The sequence below is a fragment of the Rutidosis leptorrhynchoides genome, chromosome 4 (assembly GCF_046630445.1).
Source record: "Rutidosis leptorrhynchoides isolate AG116_Rl617_1_P2 chromosome 4, CSIRO_AGI_Rlap_v1, whole genome shotgun sequence".
In the NCBI taxonomy this organism is placed as follows: domain Eukaryota; kingdom Viridiplantae; phylum Streptophyta; class Magnoliopsida; order Asterales; family Asteraceae; genus Rutidosis; species Rutidosis leptorrhynchoides.
This window is the reverse complement of record NC_092336.1, coordinates 447,692,274-447,701,332: the sequence shown is the minus strand read 5'-3', so window position 1 is coordinate 447,701,332 and position 9,059 is coordinate 447,692,274.

Below are 9,059 nucleotides of genomic sequence, written 5' to 3'. Positions count from 1 at the left end.
AAATTATTATATTATCATGATATTATTATATATTAATATATCTTAATATAATATATATACATTTAAATGTCGTTACAACGATAATCGTTACATATATGTCTCGTTTCGAAATCCTTAAGTTAGTAGTCTTGTTTTTATATATGTAGTTCATTGTTAATATACATAATGACATGTTTACTTATCATTTATCATGATTAAACATAGTGTAACAATATCTTAATATGATTCATAGGTAATTAGTAAGACGTTGTTATAACGATATTCGTTATATATATCGTTTCAAGTTTCTTAATTCAATAAACACAATTTTATGTATATAACTCATTGTTAAAATACCTAATGAGATACTTACTTATCATAATATCATGTTAACTATATATATAATCATATATTCGTGAATCACCAGTCAACTTGGGTAGTCAATTGTCTATATGAAACATATTTCAATTAATCAAGTCTTAACAAGTTTGATTGCTTAACATGTTGGAAACACTTAATCATGTAAATAACAATTTCATTTAATATATATAAACATGGAAAAGTTCGTGCCACTACAGTTGTAGTGACCCGAACTTTTCCATGTTTATATATATTAATTGAGATTGATATTTACATGATTAAATGTTTCCAACATTTTAAGCAATCAAACTTGTTAAGACTTGATTAATTGAAATATGTTTCATATAGACAATTGACCACCCAAGTTGACCGGTGATTCACGAACGTTAAAACTTGTAAAAACTATATGATGACATATATATGGATATATATATATATATATATATAGTTAACATGATACTATGATAAGTAAACATATCATTAAGTATATTAACAATGAACTACATATGTAAAAACAAGACTACTAACTTAATGATTTTTAAACGAGACATATATGTAACGATTATCGTTGTAAAGACATTTAATGTATATATATCATATTAAGAGATATTCATACATGATAATATCATGATATTATAATAATTTAAAATCTCATTTGATATTATAAACTTTGGGTTAACAACATTTAACAAGATCGTTAACCTAAAGGTTTCAAAACAACACTTACATGTAACGACTAACGATGACTTAACGACTCAGTTAAAATGTATATACATGTAGTGTTTTAATATGTATTTATACACTTTTGAAAGACTTCAATACACTTATCAAAATACTTCTACTTAACAAAAATGCTTACAATTACATCCTCGTTCAGTTTCATCAACAATTCTACTCGTATGCATCCGTATTCGTACTCGTACAATACACAGCTTTTAGATGTATGTACTATTGGTATATACACTCCAATGATCAGCTCTTAGCAGCCCATGTGAGTCACCTAACACATGTGGGAACCATCATTTGGCAACTAGCATGAAATATCTCATAAAATTACAAAAATATGAGTAATCATTCATGACTTATTTACATGAAAACAAAATTACATATCCTTTATATCTAATCCATACATCAACGACCAAAAACACCTACAAACACTTTCATTCTTCAATTTTCTTCATCTAATTGATCTCTCTCAAGTTCTATCTTCAAGTTCTAAGTGTTCTTCATAAATTCTACAAGTTCTAGTTACATAAAATCAAGAATACTTTCAAGTTTGCTAGCTCACTTCCAATCTTGTAAGGTGATCATCCAACCTCAAGAAATCTTTGTTTCTTACAGTAGGTTATCATTCTAATACAAGGTAATAATCATATTCAAACTTTGGTTCAATTTCTATTACTATAACAATCTTATTTCAAGTGATGATCTTACTTGAACTTGTTTTCGTGTCATGATTCTGCTTCAAGAACTTCGAGCCATCCAAGGATCCGTTGAAGCTAGATCCATTTTTTTCTTTTCCAGTAGGTTTATCCAAGGAACTTAAGGTAGTAATGATGTTCATAACATCATTCGATTCATACATATAAAGCTATCTTATTCGAAGGTTTAAACTTGTAATCACTAGAACATAGTTTAGTTAATTCTAAACTTGTTCGCAAACAAAAGTTAATCCTTCTAACTTGACTTTTAAAATCAACTAAACACATGTTATATATCTATATGATATGCTAACTTAATGATTTAAAACCTAGAAACACGAAAAACACCGTAAAACCGGATTTACGCCGTCGTAGTAACACCGCGGGCTGTTTTGGGTTAGTTAATTAAAAACTATGATAAACTTTGATTTAAAAGTTGTTATTCTGAGAAAATGATTTTTATTATGAACATGAAACTATATCCAAAAATTATGGTTAAACTCAAAATGGAAGTATGTTTTCTAAAATGGTCATCTAGACGTCGTTCTTTCGACTGAAATGACTACCTTTACAAAAATGACTTGTAACTTATTTTTCCGACTATAAACCTATACTTTTTATGTTTAGATTCATAAAATAGATTTCAATATGAAACCATAGCAATTTGATTCACTCAAAACAGATTTAAAATGAAGAAGTTATGGGTAAAACAAGATTGGATAATTTTTCTCATTTTAGCTACGTGAAAATTGGTAACAAATCAATTCCAACCATAACTTAATCAACTTGTATTGTATATTATGTAATCTTGAGATACCATAGACACGTATACAATGTTTCGACCTATCATGTCGACACATCTATATATATTTTGGAACAACCATAGACACTCTATATGTGAATGTTGGAGTTAGCTATACAGGGTTGAGGTTGATTCCAAAATATATATAGTTTGAGTTGTGATCAATACTGAGATACGTATACACTGGGTCGTGGATTGATTCAAGATAATATTTATCGATTTATTTCTGTACATCTAACTGTGGACAACTAGTTGTAGGTTACTAACGAGGACAACTGACTTAATAAACTTAAAACATCAAAATATATTAAAAGTGTTGTAAATATATTTTGAACATACTTTGATATATATGTATATATTGTTATAGGTTCGTGAATCAACCAGTGGCCAAGTCTTACTTCCCGACGAAGTAAAAATCTGTGAAAGTGAGTTATAGTCCCACTTTTAAAATCTAATATTTTTGGGATGAGAATACATGCAGGTTTTATAAATGATTTACAAAATAGACACAAGTACGTGAAACTACATTCTATGGTTGAATTATCGAAATCGAATATGCCCCTTTTTATTAAGTCTGGTAATCTAAGAATTAGGGAACAGACACCCTAATTGACGCGAATCCTAAAGATAGATCTATTGGGCCTAACAAACCCCATCCAAAGTACCGGATGCTTTAGTACTTCGAAATTTATATCATATCCGAAGGGTGTCCCGGAATGATGGGGATATTCTTATATATGCATCTTGTTAATGTCGGTTACCAGGTGTTCACCATATGAATGATTTTTATCTCTATGTATGAGATGTGTATTGAAATATGAAATCTTGTGGTCTATTATTATGATTTGATATATATAGGTTAAACCTATAACTCACCAACATTTTTGTTGACGTTTTAAGCATGTTTATTCTCAGGTGATTATTAAGAGCTTCCACTGTCACATACTTAAATAAGGACGAGATTTGGAGTCCATGCTTGTATGATATTGTGTAAAAACTGCATTCAAGAAACTTATTTTGTTGTAACATATTTGTATTGTAAACCATTATGTAATGGTCGTGTGTAAACAGGATATTTTAGATTATCATTATTTGATAATCTACGTAAAGCTTTTTAAACCTTTATTGATGAAATAAAGGTTATGGTTTGTTTTATAATGAATGCAGTCTTTGAAAAACGTCTCATATAGAGGTCAAAACCTCGCAACGAAATCAATTAATATGGAACGTTTTTAATCAATAAGAACGGGACATTTCAGTTGGTATCCGAGCGTTGGTCTTAGAGAACCAGAATTTTGCATTAGTGTGTCTTATCGAGTTTGTTAGGATGCATTAGTGAGTCTGGACTTCGACCGTGTTTACTTGAAAAATGATTGCTTAACAAATTTTGTTGGAAACTATATATTTTTAACATGTGAATATTATGTGATATATTAATCTCTTAACGCGTTTGATATTATGTGATAGATGTCTACCTCTAGAACAAGTCCCATTGACTCACCTAATAATAATGAAGAGTCAAATGTAAATTGGAATGATTCGTGGACTGATTCACAAGTTCCCGAAGAGGAACCGGAAGAAGAGTCGGAACCGGAAGAAGAATCGGAACCGGAAGAAGAATCGGAACCGGATGAAGAAATAGAACCGGTGGGGGAAATAATAAAACGGTTAAGTAAAAGAAAATCCTCAACCAACCGACCAAGGTTAATTATGGTCAATGGTGTTTCCGCCAAGGAAGCAAAATATTGGGAGGATTACCAATTCTCCGATGAATCGGATTCCGACGAGAATTCCGATGATGTTATAGAAATTACCCCAACTGAATTTAAAAAGGCAAAAGAAAATAATAAGGGAAAGGGCATAAAAATAGAGAAATCTAATTCCAACCCCGATGAACTTTATATGTATCGTCAACCCCCGAAGTCCTTAAGTTGTAACAATGACCCGGGAACCTCTAAACCACCAGGTTTTTCTAAACCAATGTGGAAAACGACGGCTCGTATTAGGGGAACATCATATATCCCTAGAAACTTGGCAAAACGAACCAAAACCGAAGAAGAAGAAACAAGCGAGTCGGAATAAGATTGTTGTATTCGTGTGGTGTAATATATGTAATATAGTGTGCTTATGATTTATGATATATGTAAAAATTGCTTGTATTAATAAGTATTTTTTTATGAATCTAACTCTTGTCTATTTTACAGTATAAAAACACAAAATGGATAGACAACCCAATATTTTAAGAGACCTACCCGGAGACATGATTGATGAAATCTTGTCTAGAGTCGGTCAGAATTCTTCGGCACAACTATTTAAGGCGAGATCAGTTTGTAAGACATTTGAAGAACGTTCCAAGAATGCCTTGGTTTATAAAAGGCTTTCGTTCGAAAGATGGGGGATATCACATTGGGAAATCCATAAGTTACGATGTGTTTACTTTGACGCATATATTGCGGGGAACCCAAATGCTATTTTACGCAATGGGTTAAGAAATTATTTTGACTCAATATATCCGAATATTGAACTTCGTGATTTAGAAAAAGCGGCTAACATGCAACATAAAGAAGCATGTTATGCTTACGGATTAGTAATGTTCGCTTCTCACCAAAGTGAGAACAAGAACATCGGGCTAGAACTATTAAACAAAACATTTCCACAAGTGACGAAGTCGGTAATTGGGGTAAGAAATGAGGTTTTTAGATTGTTACGGGACTGTTGGACATTAAATAACCCTCGTCCCTTTGACAACGTTATAACACGCTGTCTTATCAACGGCCATAACGGTTATGTTCCACAAGACCAAGGATAGGAAGTAATCCTAGTAAAACCAGAATGCATGACCTGTTTCTGGACGTATGAATTACGTGTCTTTATTGCCTTTGCTGAACGACTTGTGTACTAGCTAAAATTATCTTCACAACCATCTTGTATCAAATTTATTGTGTGCTATATTTCATGCTATATGTAAAATAAGCGGTATTGTAAGTTTGTAAAATATTGTGTAAAAGTTTGAACGCGAAATATTATTATAATCAGTTTTTCATATAGAATTGTAGTAGTTGAATTGTATATTAGCTACTAAGTATGAACTTAACGGGTAGGTACTACCCGAATTTAAACTTATAAAACGCTAATATGAAGAAAAAGCTTTTATAAATGAGTTCATATTATGCTACGAAATACTATTAACTACTCTTAATATTCTGTATGATTAACTTGTTCCATTTGACTATTTTGAAGGAAATGGCACCGACTACTCGACACACCGTGAATATGAATGAAGAGGAATTCCGTACTTTTCTAGCTTCAAACATAGCCGCAGTACAGGCTGCGCTACATACCAACAATAACCTTGGATCTAGCAGTACAGGAAATCGTGTAGGATGCACCTACAAAGAATTCACTGCCTGCAAACCTTTGGAATTTGATGGAACCGAAGGACCGATCGGATTGAAACGGTGGACCGAGAAGGTTGAATCGGTGTTTGCCATAAGTAAGTGTACTGAAGAGGACAAAGTGAAGTACGCTACGCATATCTTCAGAGGTTCTGCGTTAACATGGTGGAATACCTATCTAGAGCAAGTGGGACAAGACGATGCGTACGCACTACCGTGGTCAGCATTCAAGCACTTGATGAACGAGAAGTACCGTCCCAGAACCGAGGTCAATAAGCTCAAGACAGAACTTAGAGGGTTACGAACCCAAGGATTTGATATTACCACGTATGAAAGACGATTCACAGAATTGTGCCTATTGTGTCCGGGAGCGTTCGAAGATGAGGAAGAGAAGATCGACGCGTTTGTGAAAGGATTACCGGAAAGAATCCAAGAAGATATAAGTTCACACGAGCCCGCCTCCATACAACAGGCATGTAGAATGGGTCACAAACTAGTGAACCAGATTGAAGAAAGAATTAAAGAACAGACTGCTGAAAAGGCCAATGTGAAGCAAGTTAAAAGAAAGTGGGAGGAAAACGGTGATAAGAATCACCAATACAACAACAACAGCAATTACAATAATAATCGCAACAATTATCCCAACAATCGCAACATCAATCGCAACTACAACAAACGGCCCAACAACAACAACAACAACAACAACAACTACTACAACAATCATCCCAACAACAATAATAACCGCAACAACAACAACAATCAGAAGCAGCTATGCCAAAGGTGTGAAAAGTATCACTCGGGGTTCTGCACCAAATTTTGCAACAAGTGTAAAAGAAATGGTCATAGCGCGGCGAAGTGTGAGGTCTACGGACCAGGGGTTAATAGAACGAAAGGAACAAATGGTGTTGGAACGAGTAATGGCGGAGCAAGTAGTGTCGGAGCAAGTTATGCCAATGTAGTTTGTTATAAATGTGGAAAACCAGGCAACATTATTAGAAATTGCCCGAACCAGGAGAACACGAATGGACAAGGCCGCGGAAGAGTTTTCAATATTAATGCGGCAGAGGCACAGGAAGACCCGGAGCTTGTTACGGGTACGTTTCTTATTGACAATAAATATGCTTACGTTTTATTTGATTCGGGTGCGGATAGAAGCTATATGAGTAGAGATTTTTGTGCTAAATTAAGTTGTCCATTGACGCCTTTGGATAGTAAATTTTTACTCGAATTAGCAAATGGTAAATTAATTTCAGCAGATAATATAAGTCGGAATCGAGAAATTAAACTGGTTAGCGAAACATTTAAGATTGATTTGATACCAGTAGAGTTTGGGAGTTTTGATGTGATAATCGGTATGGACTGGTTGAAAGAAGGGAAAGTAGAGATAGTTTGTTACAAAAATGCAATTCGCATTATACGAGAAAAAGAAAAACCCTTAATGGCGTACGGAGAAAAGGGCAACACGAAGCTACATCTTATTAGTAATTTGAAGGCACAAAAACTAATAAGAAAAGGTTGCTATGCTGTTCTAGCACATGTCGAGAAAGTACAAACTGAAGAAAAGAGCATCAATGATGTTCCCATTGCAAAAGAATTTCCTGATGTATTTCCAAAAGAATTACCGGGATTACCCCCACATCGATCCGTTGAATTTCAAATAGATCTTGTACCAGGAGCTGCACCAATAGCTCGTGCTCCTTACAGACTCACACCCAGCGAGATAAAAGAACTGCAAAGCCAATTACAAGAACTTTTAGAGCGTGGTTTCATTCGACCAAGCACATCACCGTGGGGAGCTCCTGTTTTGTTTGTCAAGAAGAAAGATGGTACATTCAGGTTGTGTATCGACTACCGAGAGTTGAACAAACTTACCATCAAGAACCGCTACCCACTACCGAGAATCGACGATGTAGCGACCCCGACAAATCGTCAAGTGACGGTGTCGTCTACGTAGGTCCCATTGCATGGTCATAAGTCTTTAAGACAAAGTTTGACCAAAATATGTCGCCTTCATTTCAAAATAAAGATTGTTTCCAAAGTTTACAAGAATTGTTCAACCAAAAGTTAAGTTACAAGGTTATAAGTACATTTGAAATCTAGGCGACACGGTTTAAAGTAAAGTCAAAAGACGCTCCAAGTAATGCATGTATACTCTACATCCAATGCAAGTATCAAATAATGAGTGGAAGCATGTATCACATATCGTGCAAGACCTGAGAAAAACATAGAAATCTGTCAACGAAAACGTTGGTGAATTCATAGGTTTAAGTAAGTATGTGAGTAAAAGTAAAGTAAGCCGAACCACAAGATTTGTAAAGTTGAAATAATAGTAATACATTCTAAAGTTAATATTCACGAGCACTCAATTATCAAAGCTTAACATTCCGTCCGTTGAACCCCGTAATAGTAGTGTTAGAACATACACTGTTTCCCGAAAATATATTTCACCCGTAGACGGTAGCGAACCGTCCGAAGTGAGGGTTTGTCAAACCCATATGGCCATATAACATAAGTTCTTGCTTACACCATCTGATGTAACTAATGATAATCGAATTGAGGATTTGTGTTCAAACTCGTATGTAGAATGTTTGTTTTCCCGTTCTTGTGTTCACTTAGTTCAAAAGAATCGTTTATGTTTTCTCATCCCAAAAGTAAGTTCAAAAGAGTAAAAAGTGGGACTATGATCTCACCTTGAGTGCAAGAGTTAATAAAGTACTTCGACAAGTACACGCGTGCAAAGACAAAGCTAGTCTTGACCTAAACATATAGGTTATATCAATAACGATAGTCACGAAGGGTCAAAGATGTTCAATTAGTCCTATGGCTCGTTACGACTCGATTAATATAGCACGTGGATCAATTTGTCAAGTTTCATGCACGATACAAGTAATTAAGCATGTTAGAACGATCGTATAATTGTTTGGTTAAGTTTGACTAAAAGTCAAACTTGGTCAAAGTCAAGGTCAACGGGGTCGGGTCGGGTATCCGACAATTTTCCCATGATGAGAAATCATTTATGAGCAGAATGGCCAAGTTTCATGTTAATCGGAGTTACGGTTAAGCGGGAAACATTTTGTGAAAGGAAAAATAAAAACAAAAATG